We start from the raw sequence: 16,334 nt of genomic DNA, 5'->3' as shown, positions 1-16,334 counted from the left end.
AGAAGAAGAAGAAGAAGAAGAAGAAGAAGAAGAAGAAGAAGAAGAAGAAGAAGAAGAGGAAGAAGGATTTAGAACCACCATTGCCTGGAAAGGAGTAAGGACCAGGCCTGAGAGGTGCAGAAGAGAGAGCAAACCAATCATGTGAGAGCCAAGGAAGAGTGGCCCCAGGTCCCCCTACCCAACTGGGTCTAGGGCAGCAAAGATGGAATATAGATTTTAGTAAGTAATAACTCAGGAGTATTGGAGGGGAGGTGTTAGCCACAGGTAGGTTTGAGAGTAGCCCAGCCATTGAGCATATTAAAATATAAGGCATATTAAAATATAAGGCTGTGTGTGTTCATGTATCTCTGTGTCTGTGTGTGTATATGTGAGTATAAGAATGTGCTGTATGTGTTCATGTGTCTCTGTGTGTATCCGTGTGTTTGAATGTGTCTCTGTGTCTGTGTGTGTATATGTGAGTATAAGAACGTGCTATGTGTGTTCACGTGTCTCTGTGGGTATGTGTGTGTGAATATACATGTGTTCATCCTTTGTTAACTGTGTGCATGTATGTGCATGCTAAGCATGTGTATGACTGTATTTATGCTGTGAATAACTATGTCCATATGTGTTCCTGTGTGTGTATATGTATATGTGTGTAATTACTATATATGTGTTTGTTGTCTATAAGCAAAAATGTATACACACAATATACAAATGTGTCTATTGTATGTAAGTGCCCATGTATATGTGAATACTGTGCATGTGTGGGAGAAAGCACATGTCTATGCCACAGACATCTCTTCCTAGAGTATGAGGCTGGAAAGCCAAGGTCACAGCTTTAGATCCAGGACTTCCTAGAGTTGATTGCTTGTTCAGAGATGGCACCTTACCCTGTGTCCTCTCTCTGGGTCCCATGGCTGATGGAGTATGTTTCCTCAGGCTGCTTTATAAAAGGGTGATAATCCCTTACCAGTCACCCTTTCATGACCTCACCACCTCCCAAGGGCCCCACTTCCCAACCTTGGAATTAATATGCCAACATACGATTTACAGGGACACACACATTCAGACCAGGAAAATTTAACTACACCTACAAATTCTTGGGGGAATTAAGCTATGTAAACAGTGGCTGGTCATGGCTAGCAAGATGAACAAGTGTCTGCTGGAAGGGGGAAGGTGAGAGGGGCTGCAAGGTGGAACCATGTAACTAAAGCTTGGCTTGAAGTAAAGCTTCCAGCAACATGGGGTGGGCAGTGCAGTACCATACAGAAAGATGGCTCCAGGCAAGAATCCCCACTTGCTCACCATGAACATCCGATTATGTTGGCCTAGTGTAGAGTCAGGGAAACTGCAAGGTGGGTTAGGTGAGGGTAGGGGTTGCCATGAAACTGTGTGTACAGATACAGCTAACAAAACGAAGAGGAGAATTGGATGTCCTGGATTGAACAACAGTGGCCTCACCTGGCTTGGAGGTCAGGGTTGTGGTTGAAATGGAAACCCATGCATGGATCTGAGCCTAAGATACGGTGGCCAGAGGAGGTATACCACTCCCACACTCATCCCCAGGGCTGCACAGCAGCAAACAGGAGAACAGAGGGGACGGCAGACACACCTAGGTTACAGGGAGGCTGTCTATGCTGATGACGGGCCCTGGAAGGAAGGCCAGGTATGTGGGCATGAGATCAGGACATCGGCAGGCACACTTCTCTGTCTCAGCACAGGAAACCTGTGAGCAAGCTTCTAGTAGCTCGAAGAACAAGTTAACCTGAGGCTGGAAAAGAGAGACTGAGACAGAGAGGGAGACTGAGAGAATTAGCATAAAGTGCTGTTTCAAATCAAAGGGAAAGGGAGCAAATATTTCAATCAATATAATTAGTGTAATTAGCCCTTCGGGGAAACAGTAAGGCAGATCTGTCTTTTGCACTGATACCAAAATAGGTCCCAGCTGAATAGAAGATTTGAAATATTTTTAAAAGCTTAATCTGTGAGGCAATGTTTACTTTTGTAATCTGTGGAGCCAGGGTGTTCCTTCAATCCCCTGCTTGTGGGGATCGCTTTTCTCTTCCTGTCTCCACCAGTAAGTCTATGAAGTAGCAAGTGGTGTGACCTAGCCCCATGGCAGCCAAAACCCATGTAAGAAAAAAGGAAAAAGTGTCCACATGAAAAAGCCAGGCAGTAGACAGAGGGCAGAGCTCATGCTTGAAGGCCTCCTTGAAATCCTTCAGATCATGTGGTGGCAAAAGAAAACTCAAGAGAGAAAAGCATAGGCCACAGATTAAGATATAGAAGGTGCCTTCAGCCTTGTTGCCCATTAAATAAAAAATAAAACAAGGCAGGGGCTGGAGAGTTACTCCAGCAGCTAAGAGTACTTGCTGCTCTTCCAGAGGACCTGAGTTCTGTTCCCAGCACACACATCAGGTGTTTCACCACTGCCTGCGTGTAATTCCAGTTCCAGGAGATCTGATGCTCTCTTCTGGACTCTGCTGGTACCTCCATTGCTCAACTGTCCATATGCACAGAGACACACCCTTATATACGTAATTTAAGATAATATTTATAAGTAGACAGTAACCTGGCACTTCCATCTCTATCTCTCTGTCTTCTCATTTCATTTCTCAGTAGTAGGCAGGCCTTGTACTGTGTCACTAGTATTCATGGAATCGGATAAAACTAGATCTGCTCTGGGAATGAGGATTTGGGCAGACACAGTTGAGTGTACTGTAAAAGCAAAGAGGCAACAGTCACATTCTTCAGAAAGAGTCTCAGTGGCCCAATCTGGGATCTGTGCATGTATGTATGTATGTATGTATGTATGTATGTATGTATGTATGTATAGATGGATGGATGGGTGGATGGATGGACATATGTATGTATGTATGTATGCATGTATGTATGTATAGATATATGTATGTATGTATGTATGGATGGATGGATGGATGTTTGATGAATGGATGGATGGACACATGGATGAATGATGGATGGATGGATTGATAGACTGATGGATGAATTAATGGATATATGAATGGATGGACAGATCCATTCATATGATGGATGGATGGATGGACATATGTATGTATGTATGCATGTATGTATGTATGTATGTATGTATAGATGGATGGATGGATGGATGGATGGATGGATGGATAATGAATGGATGGATGGGTGGACATATGGATGAATGATGGATGGATGGATAGACAGATGGATAGATGGACATATGAATGAATGATGGATGGATGGATTGATAGATTGATGGATGAATTAATGGATATATGGATGGATGGACAGATAGATGGATGATGGATGGATGGATGGATGGACACCCTGTGGCCTACAAAACAGGATTTGACTTCAAAGGAGAAGGAAATTCTGACACTTCCCACCACACAGAAGAACTTTGAGGACACTAGACTGAGTATACTAAGCCACACACAAAAGGAAAATGATGTGCTCCAGGACTCCAGTTACAGAAGAGCAAACTCAGAGAGAAGGGGCAGAGTGAGCAGTGTGTGGACTATGGATGGGTGAGGTGATAGAGGGCTAGAGGAACTGAGTTTGTCTGGAAAGATGTGATGTTCTATAGATGATGGCACCATCACATAGAGTGAATAAATGTGCTTGCTGCTTCTGACCTAGGTCAGACCTTTTGAGGCCCTTCTAGGCCCTTAAAATAGAAAATGTTGCATTGGATGTATCTTGTCTCAACTGACACAGTAGGCAACATGAGGAACTAAGGAATGTCTGTCCAGGAATGGGAGAAGCTGGATCCTGGATCCAAGGAGAGCTTGTTCCTGCAGCCCCATCTCCCCACACCCCCAGTCTCCAACTGTCCCCACACATGATGCTGGGCAGCCTCCTCTACAGGAGAAATCCTTAGGTGACATTTTTGCTTGCCTAGGTTCCAGAAACTTAATGCCTAGCAGACTATCATGGCTAGAAAACTGCAGAAGGGGGGCAGAGCCCATGGAAAAGATGAATGCTGGCGTCTTTGGAAAATGAGGAAAATGTGCTAATTAAGATGCATTTCCCAGGTAGTTCAGCCGACACGTGCTTTTCACTGTTTTCCCAGAAGCCAGGAAGATGTTTCTTTGTGGATTTTTAACAGACTCATTTCGATGATAAAATGCGCAGTGATGCCTACATTTATTTTAATTTCTTAAAAGGCAGCAGCTCTGAGGAGGCCACAAGTCAACAGACTGGCGTGTGTGTGTGTGTGTGTGTGTGTGTGTGTGTGTGCATGTGTGTGTAAGAGAGAGAGAGAGAAAGAGGAGGGAGAGAGAGAGAGAGAGAGACAGAGAGAGGTCTCTGCAGGCTCCAGAAAGGAGACTGAGAAAAGCTAACCAGGATAATCAGGCCCTCATGATTGAACTAGTCCTGATCAGGCCTGAACTAGTTCACTGTAACAAGAGCCCTAATGGAGTAGCTCAAGCCACTTAGCCCAGCAAGCCTCAGGTGGACCTGGAAATTGTCACCCTTCACCTGGATGGTGTCTGTGTGTGTGAACCAGGAGCCCCTAGACCAATGGTTCTCAACCTGTTAGGTAACAACCCCCTTAAGGGGGTCCCACATCAGGTATCCTGTGTATCAGATATTTGCACTGTGATTCTTAATGGTAGAAAAATTACAGTTATGAAGTAGCAGTAACATAGTTTTGTGGCTGGGGGTCACCACAGCATGAGGTGGCTAGTAAAGGGCCACAGCATCAGGAAGGCTGAGAAGCCCTACCCTAAACCATATGGTTTCCTCTCACCATGAATCCCAGTGCAAGAGGATTCTCCCAACTGGAAAGTGGCCTCTGGACCCCCAGACATCACTATGGCTGGTGCCCAACAGTCTAATGGTGCCCACTGGAAGCTAAACCTGAGAATCTGAGTCTCCCAGGGAGAAACCACACCGGGAGACAATTCATAACCAAGCATTGCCAACTCTGATGACAGCTGGAGGTTTAGCAAGCAAGCAGAGATCCTGGAAAGCTTAGCTGAGGCCGGTCCCCAGTCCAACATTCTTTCTGTTTGCTTCCTTGGCGCCTGCTCCCCAGCCTGTCTCAGCAGAGATTGTCCTGTCAATGCTTTCCTTCCCCCTGCCTCCAACAGCATGAAGAGCTATCCAGACAGTAAGCAGGCTGAAGTGGAGTCCTCCCTTCTCCCCTCTGTCAGCACCCCCACTCTGTCTGAGGGATAATGAGGCCCAGCTCACTCCACCTGTCTCGGAGGTGCTGCCTGGGGACCTCATTAGGATGTATTGCTTTTATTGAGGATAAAAGGACAGTTTAGCAGGCCCGGGAACTCACCAGATGCTTGTTGGAGATGGGGGAAGGTGGGGGCGTTCTCTCTCTGACAACCCGATCCTCCTTCCTCTTACACTCCTGGCTCCCAGAACTGAGTTGTGCTCTGAAGGGCTGGATTCCTATGCAGCCTCTGCAGCCCATACAACTGCCAACTGTCAAAATACCCCAGGACCCTGAGAGAAGAGTATAGTATCAGTGTGGCGGAGCTGACAGAAGGAATAACATGAATTTACCTTGCACTACAGAATTAACTTCAAATCCATCTTTTCTCCTAGGGACTTTTTTTTCTCAACAAGACACAAGTTTTCATGGACACAAACAAAACCTTTTAAAACTTCCTGTCTGGTTTCGAACCAGGGACCTTTTCCATGTGAGGTGAACGTGGTACGTGCCAGAAGGAAGCGTCTATCACCAGACTTTGGCTGGCTCACAGGACAGTGCTCCCTGGGTGCAGCCTTGAGGCCTGCCTCTTGCCTCATGCCCACTGTCCTCTCTCTGCTACTAGAGCTACAGATGACAACCAATAAAATGTTCCCTCTGAGATACACACGAAGATTCGATTCCTCCAAGGCTGCCTCTCCTTGGAGCCACCAGTGCGTACAGGTCAACAGCCCTGGAGCCCGGCATGCCTGAAGGATTTAGCTTTTCCAAGCTCCCTAGTAGAGTCCTCTCATACCCCAGATACTGAAGAGAATGCAGAATCCCAGACTTACAAGAAGATAGGGCTCCTCCCACTGTGAAAAGAAGGAACACATCCCTCCAATTCTAATTCAGTTCTCCTGGGGCCTCCTCTATGGCTGCATTTAAGATTCCCCTTTGACCTTCCAGGCGTGAAGACTAAGGTCAGTGACCTCAGGACCCAGATTATTCTTGGCTGAAGTGTGTTTACTGTGTGGGATGGTAAAACCATGCCAGGAAGCTTGGCAAGATAGAGCAGGTTGAGACCGGGAGACTCAGTGGGCACACACCTAAGACTTAGGCAACTCCCTGCTCTCTGCCAAACTCCTAGCCTGGAACACATGCCACACTCCTCACATAAGGAAACGTGACCTGTGGTCATGTAGGCCAAGAACAGAGTTCTTCGTACTAATGATGTACCTAGAGGCTTAGCCAATTTAACTTCTCTTCCCAGACATTCCTCCCTGCAACAGGTATTTAATCTCTGACCCACCCTGAGAAGTGAGTATACTTCAGTATACATCCATTCTCTGCAATGAACAACTAATAAACAGTTTAGAACCATGAACCATCTCTTTCACCAAGATCCACCATGGGGAGTCATGGGGAAGGCATTTGACTACAGAGTCATAGCTAAATCTTCCATAGAAGGCCTCTCTGCACTTCCAGCCTGCCTCTGCTAAAGACAATCACTCCTGAGACCAGCCAGAGCTCCCCTTTCCCCATCCCCACCCCGACCCCGGGCTGGACACTGTCCCCAACCTGCAGGCCTCTGACTTTGTTCTTGGTTCTCCTATGACTCCTAGTGACTCTTGGATGTCCAAGAGTCAGAGATTCCCCTCAGCCCCAGCCTTGTCACAGGTCTGAGGACCCCCAAACTAGCTTTGCCTTTCCCACATCTCAGACTGCACTCCTCTACCCCCCTGAGCAGTGTCTCAGAGCTTCCTTACAGCAGGGCCCCTGGGCAGTGTCTCAGAGCTTCCTTACAGCAGGGCCCCTGAGCAGTGTCTCAGCACTTCCTTACAGCAGGGCCACTGGGAGGGATAAGCACAGTCAAGCTCACCTCATTCCTCCTCCCCAAGTGGCTGTGCCCAAGGGCAGCAGACATGGACCCACATTACTGTTTTTGTTTTCCTTCCTACTTCCACTTAATGAGATGAGAGTTTCTTTTATCTTGCCCGTTGTTATGGACATTAAACATTAAACTCTGTAAATGCTATGTCTTACATTTAGTGTTCCTGGCCAGGATGTGGTAATGCTTGGTTACTCTCAGCTACATCTAAGTTGGAAGCCACTCTGGGATACAGGAGACCCTGTCTCAGAGACAAGCTTACTATTCATAACTAAGTGTCTATTTTTCCTAATGTTGCCTAACGATGTTGAGTGTTTCTTCTCTCCTGCTTCAGGACGGGCTTTTCTCAGCTTCCTGTTGGCACCCTCCGACCACCCTCTACCCTGTGCTTGTGAACATGGGCTAGAATTTGACCTCATTCATTATGAACATACACAGAGTCATCTGAATGCTGGGAGTTATTTATTTTACTCACCTTCTCGGTTTCATCTTGAGGTTTGGGGAGGACCTTCAGGCTCAGAACTGGACATTTTCAGGGCTGGGCAGTGGTGGCACAGGTCTTTAATCCCAATACTCAGGAGGCAGAGGCAGGAGGATCTCTGCAAGTTTGAGGTCAGCTTGGTCTGTGGAGCAAGTTCCAGGACAGCCAGCTAGAGTTATGCAGAGAAAACCTTTCTCAAAAAGAAATGGGAAAGGCTGGAGAGATGGCTCAGCTTTTAAAGGCTAGGCTCACAACCAAAAAGAAAGAAGGGATGAGAGGAGGGGAGGGGAGTCAGGGGAGAGGAGGGGAGAGGGAGGAGAGGACAGGAGTTGGGGAGAGGAGAGAAGAGAAGAAAAGAGGGACTGGAAATAAGACTGGTAGATGTCACTATAAAAACACTTGTCTTCTCTCACACAAGGCCCAGATTCATGTGTTCTAGGCCTTCTGAGGCCAAGGACTCCTGTCTCCCACATATCTCAGCACTGGAGTTGCAGGCACCTGCTGCAAAGTAGGTGCCTGGATCTAAACTCAGTCAGCCTCCTTGCCTGGCAACACTTTCACCAAGGAAGCCATATCCCTAGCCCCAAATTCCCACATAGATTTTTTGAAACCATTTATACATTTGTTGAAACTTTTATAGTTTGCATGAGGTAGAAGTCTGCAAAAATAGATGTCTAGTTTTCTTGATCCTTGGGTGCCATAGCCATTGTGTGCTAGTGAATAGTGACTAAGTCCCCTAGGGAAACTGTCTTTAAGCATTTGCCCATGTCTCTGATGTAAACTTCATCACCACAGCCAACATCTAGCTATGGGGTAGGTGTTACTGGAGAGACAGGGCAGGCACCTAGAACCACCTCTTCTAAGACTTTGTGAATACGCCCCTCTTTCTCAGTTCTTCTGTCTCTCCCAGCAGAGCTTGGTCATTTTCCAAGCACAGAGCTCCAAGCTTTGGGTTTCAGATGTCCCCCAAATACGATTTGAAGTAATGTTCTTGTTTTTTATTTTCTCGCTTGTGTGCAGCTTAGGCATGCGATTTAGCCTGAGGTCACCACGGGTCATGGATGCTCAGTTACAGCGCAGAAGATGGTAATGCTATCTGCGTTTCCAGACACCAAGAAAGTCCCAGAGAAACCGGATTGATGTTTGCTTGTTGACTCATTTCCAAAGCCCTTGCCAACCGCGCTTGTTAATTCTTGGGTTTATTTGGATTTCCTTCTGGATTCTTTATGCAGAAATCATTTGTGTTCAAATAATGACAGTTTTATTTCATGCCTTCCAATTATTTTAACCAGTCTTTCTTGCTTGCATTTTTTTTTCCTGATTGAAGTTTCAAGCAAAATATTGAGTAGACTTGGTAATAATGATTGTGTCTGTGTCCTTCCAGGGGTCATTTTATATATATATATAGTAACCATAAGCACCATGTTTTCTGTAGGTTGCTTCAGTAAATACGCTTTTACAAACTAAGTCATGAGTGTGTTTTCTATATAAATGAGTGTCAGAGTAGATACGAGACTATGAGAGGATAACAAGAGATGGAGGTGTAAGAGGAGGTGACAAAAGGCTCGCATAACTCCAAATCAGGAAAGAGCCGTGGGGGCAGGAAGCGAGCACACAAAGGAGGAAGGTAAGTTAGGGAAGAAGGAAAAATAGAAAACAAATCCAACGTGTCGATTTTTAGAGGAAGGACAGAAGGAGCTGAAGGGGATTGCAAACCCATAGGAAGAACAAAAATATCAACTAACGAGACTCCCCAGAGCTCCCAGGGACTAAACCACCAACCAAAGCGTACACATGGAGGGAATCATAGCTCTAGCTACATATGTAACAGAGGATGGCCTTGACTGGCATCAACAGGAGGGAAGGTCTGTGGTCCTGTGGAGGCTCCATGTCCCAGCATCTGGGGATGCTAGAGCAGTGAAGCAGGAGTGAGGGATTGGGTGGAGGAGCACCCTCATAGAGGCAAAGGGGAGGGGGATGGGATGCAGAGGTTAGTGGAGGGGAAACCAGGAAGGGGGGTATCATTTGAAATGTAAATGAATAAAATGATTAATAAAAAAACAAAAAAACAAATGTAATATGTGCATATAGTGTATCTTGGTCATATCTGTCTCTCAGATGGACCCCTTCAACTTCCCTCACGTCTTCCCATCACACCTCTGTCCAAACTCCATGTCTGACTTTTATCCTTATTTGTTCATTCTTTTGTATATTTATTTTAACCCACTGAGTCCAGTGTGTGCCACCCATATGTGCATGGGTGTAGGGCCATCCACTGTGTTATGGGAGGGTACTAGCCACATGCTTAAAGAAAAGTGGCTCCCCCTCCTCAAGCAGCCATCAATTGCTGATATCTTATCTAGGGCTGGGGGTCTCAGAGCCCCTCCCCTGACAGCTAAAAAATTTTTGTCCAAAAAAAAAAAAATGCTGCAATGAAACTTAATTATTTGAATGCTAATAAAAACGATGTTTAAATGTAATCAGTATATTTCATCTTCTGCAAACATCGTATTGCTTTTGGGCTGAATTCTGTCAAATATTTCTGCTCCATTTACTGAATCTTATCATTTTCAGCTCTTAAATTTTGTTTGTTAAAAAGATGTATTTATTTTTCACATATATGGATGTTTTATCTGCAGGCATGTCTATGCACCACATGTGTGCCTGGTGAACATGGAGGCCAGAGAAGGTGTTGGATGCTCTAGAACTGGAGTTTTACATGGATATCCCCCACCACATGGGTGCTGGGATTCAAACTCTGATCCTTTGGAGAAGTAGCAAGTGCTATTAACCACTCCCATCTCTTTTATTCAGATCTTGATGTCCTTGGTGGCGTGGCAGGACTGAGAATCACCTAGGAGGCACAGGCGTGTCTGTGAGGCTGGTTTACTGAGAAGAGAATACGTACCCTGAGTGTGAACATCACCACTGTATGGTCTGCTGTCTTTGTTAGGGTTACTACCCCTGTGATGAAACGCTGTGACCAAAGCAACTCAGGGAGGAGAGGGTTTATTGGGCTTATACTCATATTGTTCATCATTGAAGGGAGTCAGGACAGGAACTCAAGCAGGGCAGGAACCTGGAGCCAGGAGCTGATGCAGAGGCCATGGGAAAGTGCTGCCTACTGCTTTGCTCCCATGGCTTTGCTTAGCCTGCTTCCTTGTAGAACCCAGGACCACTAGCCCAGGGATGATAACACCAACCGTGAGCTCGGTCCTCCCCCATCAATCTCTAACTAAGAAACTGTCTTAAAGCTGCATCTTACGGAAGCATTTTCTCAACTGAGGTTGCCTTCTTTCAGATGACACTAGCTTGTGTCCGCTGACATAAAGGGAGCAAAACCAGCTAGGATCCCAGGCTAAATGAAAAAGAGAAGAAGAAGATAGTCAATTGAGTGTCAGCATTCACTGTCCTCTGCTTCCTGACTGTGGTGACAAGGTGACCAGCTGCTTCACACTCTTGTCATCCCTTCCCTGCCATGATGTCATGCCTTAAACTGTGAACCAAAAATTATACCCAGTTCTCTTAAGTTGTTTATCAGGCATTTGTCAAGGGAGCAGGAAAAGTCACACTTAATGACTGACATATGTTAGGTACACACAACACTCTAGGGAGAACAACTTCAGGGCAGCATCTGCTATTTCCACTTCAGGGTCAGCTTCTTTTGCTAATATCCTGTTCTAATATTCTGTTCGGTGAGCTTATGTTAAGGCTCAGGAAAAAGATTTTCTTCGAACTCTTTTTCCTTCAAAAGCACTACTATTGCTTGCAAGGTGATGCAGGTCACATTTAATGAGCCGGGAAATCTTTCTCCATAATCAGCAGCTTTGCCAGCATGGCACTTGGCATAGTTTTTCTTTTTCTTTTGTATCTAATCTACCTGAGATTCCCTGCACTTTGTGAGCTATCCATTAATGCTGTGTCAAGTGTGAAATGTCTGCATCCGCTCTGTTCTCTTTTACTTCTGCCCCTGGGCAACAATGACATGTCTGTCACTCACTCTACTCTGGCTCACATGTTACGGGAGTCTGGCTTTTTTCATGTTTTCTCAACATATTGTCTATTTTACTATAACCAGTCTTCCACTTCACTAATTTTCTTTTAAGCTATTTTGAAATTGCAGATAAAATACTTTTTGAGTCATTCTAAATATTCTTGCAATTCTCAGTTTTTTATTTTGTTTTTTTTAATGCATTCCCATGTTTCTTTGCTGACAATATCTTGATATTTTAATATACTGATCACATTAAACAGAGGTATTTCAGAATTATTTCTGACCAACCAGTGACTGGATTTCTTCTTAGTCTGCTTTCATTTTTCCTCCTAACACACACCTGATATCTGTTTATTCTTCCTGGATGTTGAGCATCAAACATGGGCTATGCATGTGCCTCCTCCTTCATGGCTGTTCGATAAAAGCATCGCTAATCAGCATAATAGACAGTGCAAGAAGCAGAACTCTGTGGTGGTGATGATGCAAAGAAGCCTTGGAACTTTATGAGCTGCTATCCACCACACCCAACACTGTAATCTCAACAAAAAAACCTGAGATGTTTGCCAAGCCCTATCCCCTATTTCTGATGAGCTAAATGCCATCTTATGTTTCTAATACATTTCTCCTGAGAAATTTTCTCAGAATTTTAGCCACCTGAGTCCTAGCAGCTTAGTTTTATAATGATCAAATAAGTTGATTTTATATTTTCCGTAACTTGTTATTAAAAGAAATAAAAAAAGAATGGTCTAAAACAAAGGAAGCTACTGAGAGTAGAAAGGAAATATTTCTGATATTAAGAAGAAATTGGTATGATAAATACCTATGCTGTAGGACCAACACTGTCATCAAAATATCAAATCCATCAGCCATAAATTTCCTTCATAAATCCTTGCAAAGGACACCACTTTCCCCAGCCAGCTGTCAAAACCTGTTGCCTCACAAACAACTGTGAATTTGGTAATACATAAGTGTAGCCACATAGGGTATTATCTTAAGAAACTAGATCCCTTTATTCGGCAGGATGCTTAACCCCACCTGCACCATTGACTATATCATAAATTCATCAGTGTATCTGTACTGTCAAAATTCTATGATAGGTGAGCAGGCGCTCTCAAGGCTCAATTGCTGATGGCTGATGAGAGAGGGGGACACATTCTTTGAGGATGTGGCTACTGGTTAGTTGACTGTTTTTAGACCACAGCCCATACTCATGTGTGTAGGAACTGAGCTGAGGGGAAGGAGGGGAGAAGAAAGAGGAAGAGGAGGGGAAGGGAAGGGGGAGGAGGAAGAAGAAGGAGGGGAAAAGAAAGGGGAGGAAGAGGGGAAGGGAAGGAGGAGGAAGAAGAGGAAGGAGGGGAGAAGAAAGAGGAGGAGGAAGGGAAGGGAAGGGGGAGGAGGAAGAAAAAGGAGGAGAAAAGAAAGGAGAGGAGGAAGAGGAAGGAGAAGCAAGTGAAGGATGGAGAGATGAGTCGGGGAGGTTGCTAAGGGGGTTGGGGGAGTAGGAGGAGTAGTTATGATGCATATATGGTTGTATTTGTTTTCATTTATAAACATATATATTGTATACATATACAAAATGTTCAAAGAATAAATGCTTTAAATGTACTGTTGTTTGAGATTCCTCTTAAGCTGATGTTCTGTGATTTATTGACTCACTGAAACATTTGAACTGTTTCAAGATCTGGGCAAATTTGTATAAAGCTGCCGAAGACACACATGCTCTCTCTCCGTGTGACCACACACTTTGGATCTCTTGTGAGAATGCCTGCCAGCAAGGTTTCCAGCACACACTTTAAGTACACATTGACCTGGGTGTGTAAGAAAGTCCTATGTTGTTTTCCAGAGCACACACTCTTCAGGGTGCCACTGCCAACCTATGTTGAGTGTTCCAGGAGATTCCAAAACATTCGCATGGTCTCTCTTAGAATACGGACCACTCCAATGGCTGGGCAATGCGGTCTTGTCAAAGATGATCTCAAATGATAGGGCAAGTGATCAACAGCCTTGATGCTTTGGCCTAAGTCAACTCTCAGCACCTATACACTGTAGCTCATGAACACCTATAACTTCAGCTCCATAGGATCTGAAATATTCTTCTGTGTGTGTAAAAAAGTCCTATGTTGTTTTCCAGAGCACATGCCCTTCAGGGTGCCACTGCCATCTATGTGGCTCACACACACAGAAAATAAACAAACAAACAAATTAATTAGCGTAATTAAAATTAAAAAGATATCTCTATTTTTCTCTCTCCTCTTTCACCCTGTCTCTCCATCTCTGTATTTGTCTCTCTTCTCTGTCTGCTTCTGTGTGTGTGTGTGTGTGTGTGTGTGTGAGAGAGAGAGAGAGAGAGAGAGAGAGAGAGAGATGCCTGCCACCATTTATTTTCATGCTAATCTAAGATAGAAATGAGATGCAGCCACATAACTATTGGTTGTGTGGCTATTTTTAACACTGATGATAGCAATACCAGGTAAGAATGTGAACCATCCAGAACCCTTGAGCATGGCTGGTGGCGATGTGCCATGACACAGCCACTTTGGGAAAGAGTCTAATGATTCACTGTGACATTTCAGACACAATTAACAAACAATACAACTGTACCACTCCTAGGTGTTTATCTCTGTGCATAGCGGAACCATATGGCCCCACAAACACCTGCACATGAGTGCTTACAACAGCTTCATTGACACCCTCAGACACACTGTAAGCAACCTGAGCACTAATCACGTGCTGAGAAGGTAAACAAGCCTCAACAGATTAGTCATTTCAAGCAGGATCTCAGTTGAGCTATGCAAGCAGGAGAAGCTGGGTTTGGAGAGCTCTGCCCTGTGTGATCTTGCTCAGGGTGGAGCCTGGAAAAGATGAAACTAAAGAGATGGACACAGATTGATGGGTGGCTTTCAGGCAATGGGAAGGGAGTAGGATGGACTACAAAGGAGATTAAGGAAGTGTTCGAGGCCAACAGGATGGTCCCTGTTTTGGTGAAGGAGGACATTTACATAGCTGCGGGCTTTCGTCTAAACACATAGACCCAGACGCGGAGCAAATTCTAACAGAGTGGACTCCATCAAGATGACTGCAAACAATTGGTCCACAAAACATTCAGTAGTGGAAAGGGTTTGCTGTGGCCCAGATACTGAACCTGGCCCTAGGACTGCTGGAGTGTGGAGCATACACGGAACTCCTCTCAACCCAAACGCTTGAGCAGGAGGGATGTTGGATTCCCTCTTTCTTTCTCTGTTTATGCTTTTCCTATTTTTATTTTGCTATTTTCTTCTAATTTTCTTTGCATTGTATTTTAACATGACTTTTTTTTCCCCCACCTGTCCTACTGCTCCTTTTCCTCCTCTCTTGAAAGAGTTTTGCTCATATTCGTTCAAAGCTGTTTGGCTCTTTCTAGAAGATGTGTTTGTCCCTTCCTACCCTTCTGCAGCTGGTCTATGACTGTTGCTGGGGCCAATAGACTCTGCTGCCATCTCTGGCTTCTTTTACTCTCGTTTCTCAGCTCGTCTTTTGCTGTCTGTCATTCAAAGGTAACTAGGAATAAAACCAGCATGACTAGTACAACAGGTGGGTATGTACTCTGAAAAGAAGCCCTATCGTGAGAATCAAACTCTGTGACAGCCTCAGCTTGTCCTGCCTGAAGCATGGCAGACACTTCAGTTCAACAAGACATAAAGGACCAGCTCAACGCAGTCCCAGTTAGGCCACGTCCTGCCTTTGGACACGGATCCAATCACAGCACAGAAAATGCAACTATGGTCATGGACATTGCTCTGTGAGGAATCTCAGTATATATAGGCCAACACTGTACAAATGCAGGCAGGACATTTTTTTAAAAAGTAATACCAGATAACCGCAGAGGCATTCCCCACACCCCAGCTTCTATAATACATCTATCTGCTCCAGCCACCACAGTGATCCCATTCAGGAGAGAGCTACAGAGGGTGCGGGTTACCCAGGCTCTGACACATACATGGGGTTGTGGGTTACCCAGGCTCTGACACATACGTGGGGTTGAAACCCACCAACTACAGCCAAAAGGAATCTGCTAAGTCCATTGGAGATTAAATCCTACAGTGGGCAGTGACTAATATCCCAGGAACATCATCTAAAGAAGCTTTTTTTTTTAGCTATGAAAGCCCTTACATGCAGTGTGGAAGTGGTATCTACCCATCAGGTGCATAAACCTCATAACAGAAATATGAGACCAACACAAGCAAACATAGTAACTCGACTCCTCCAAGAGTTCAGAACACTGAGTGATGAGTTCCAGAGACATTGACATGAATGGAACTCTGGGCAAGGAACTCAATGACCATGACCCTAGTGAGCAAGTGAACTTACAAGTGAAGACAGGAAGATGCTGCCAGACAGGACCACGCGATTCAACAGAGCCAAAGCTTCTTCAAAGGTGCCTAACAGAAGCCTAGAGAGTTAATAATAGCCTCAGTCAAACATCAGTGAAAGGCTAGACCAAGCAGAAGAATGAAGCCCAGGGCTCAGACACAGGCTTCTGACTGTAATGTAGAAAAATAAAGAATATGCAGAGCCAGAAGATCTATCAGCCACTAGTGAAAATAAAATTCACTAAGCAGAATAGATGAAGTAATGGACTCAGAGGCTAAAGGCACAGAAATCCTGCACACCAAAATAACCAAACAAACCTCCAAACGATGGAAAACCTGTGAGCCTGCAGCTACAGGACACAGCCATTACCCAAAGAACACCCATAAATACATGGACAGAAGCAATGGGCTTCTTGTGCTTTTCTACATAAACTACTCCTTCTAACATCATTTAAAAAAAACTGCAACTAGGCCACGTAAGATACTTGGTC

The 16,334-nt window shown here is 44.9% G+C and overlaps 1 long non-coding RNA gene across 1 annotated transcript in view; it reads right to left on the bottom strand.

Moving 5' to 3' along the window:
• The window catches only part of LOC116077572, a 15,570-nt gene extending 7,980 nt beyond the window's left edge, over positions 1 to 7,590 (bottom strand). The window contains exons 1-2 of the long non-coding RNA XR_004113275.1: positions 7,495 to 7,590; positions 5,273 to 5,442 (exon numbers count right to left, since the gene is read on the bottom strand). This is a non-coding gene — a long non-coding RNA (uncharacterized LOC116077572). The remainder of the gene's footprint in view (positions 1 to 5,272; positions 5,443 to 7,494) is intronic.
• Between the last annotated feature and the right edge of the window lie 8,744 nt (positions 7,591 to 16,334).

The sequence above is a fragment of the Mastomys coucha genome, unplaced genomic scaffold, assembly GCF_008632895.1.
Source record: "Mastomys coucha isolate ucsf_1 unplaced genomic scaffold, UCSF_Mcou_1 pScaffold11, whole genome shotgun sequence".
NCBI classification, from domain to species: Eukaryota; Metazoa; Chordata; class Mammalia; order Rodentia; family Muridae; genus Mastomys; species Mastomys coucha.
The sequence above is the reverse complement of the archived record's forward strand: the minus strand, read 5'-3'. Positions and strand labels throughout refer to the sequence as shown.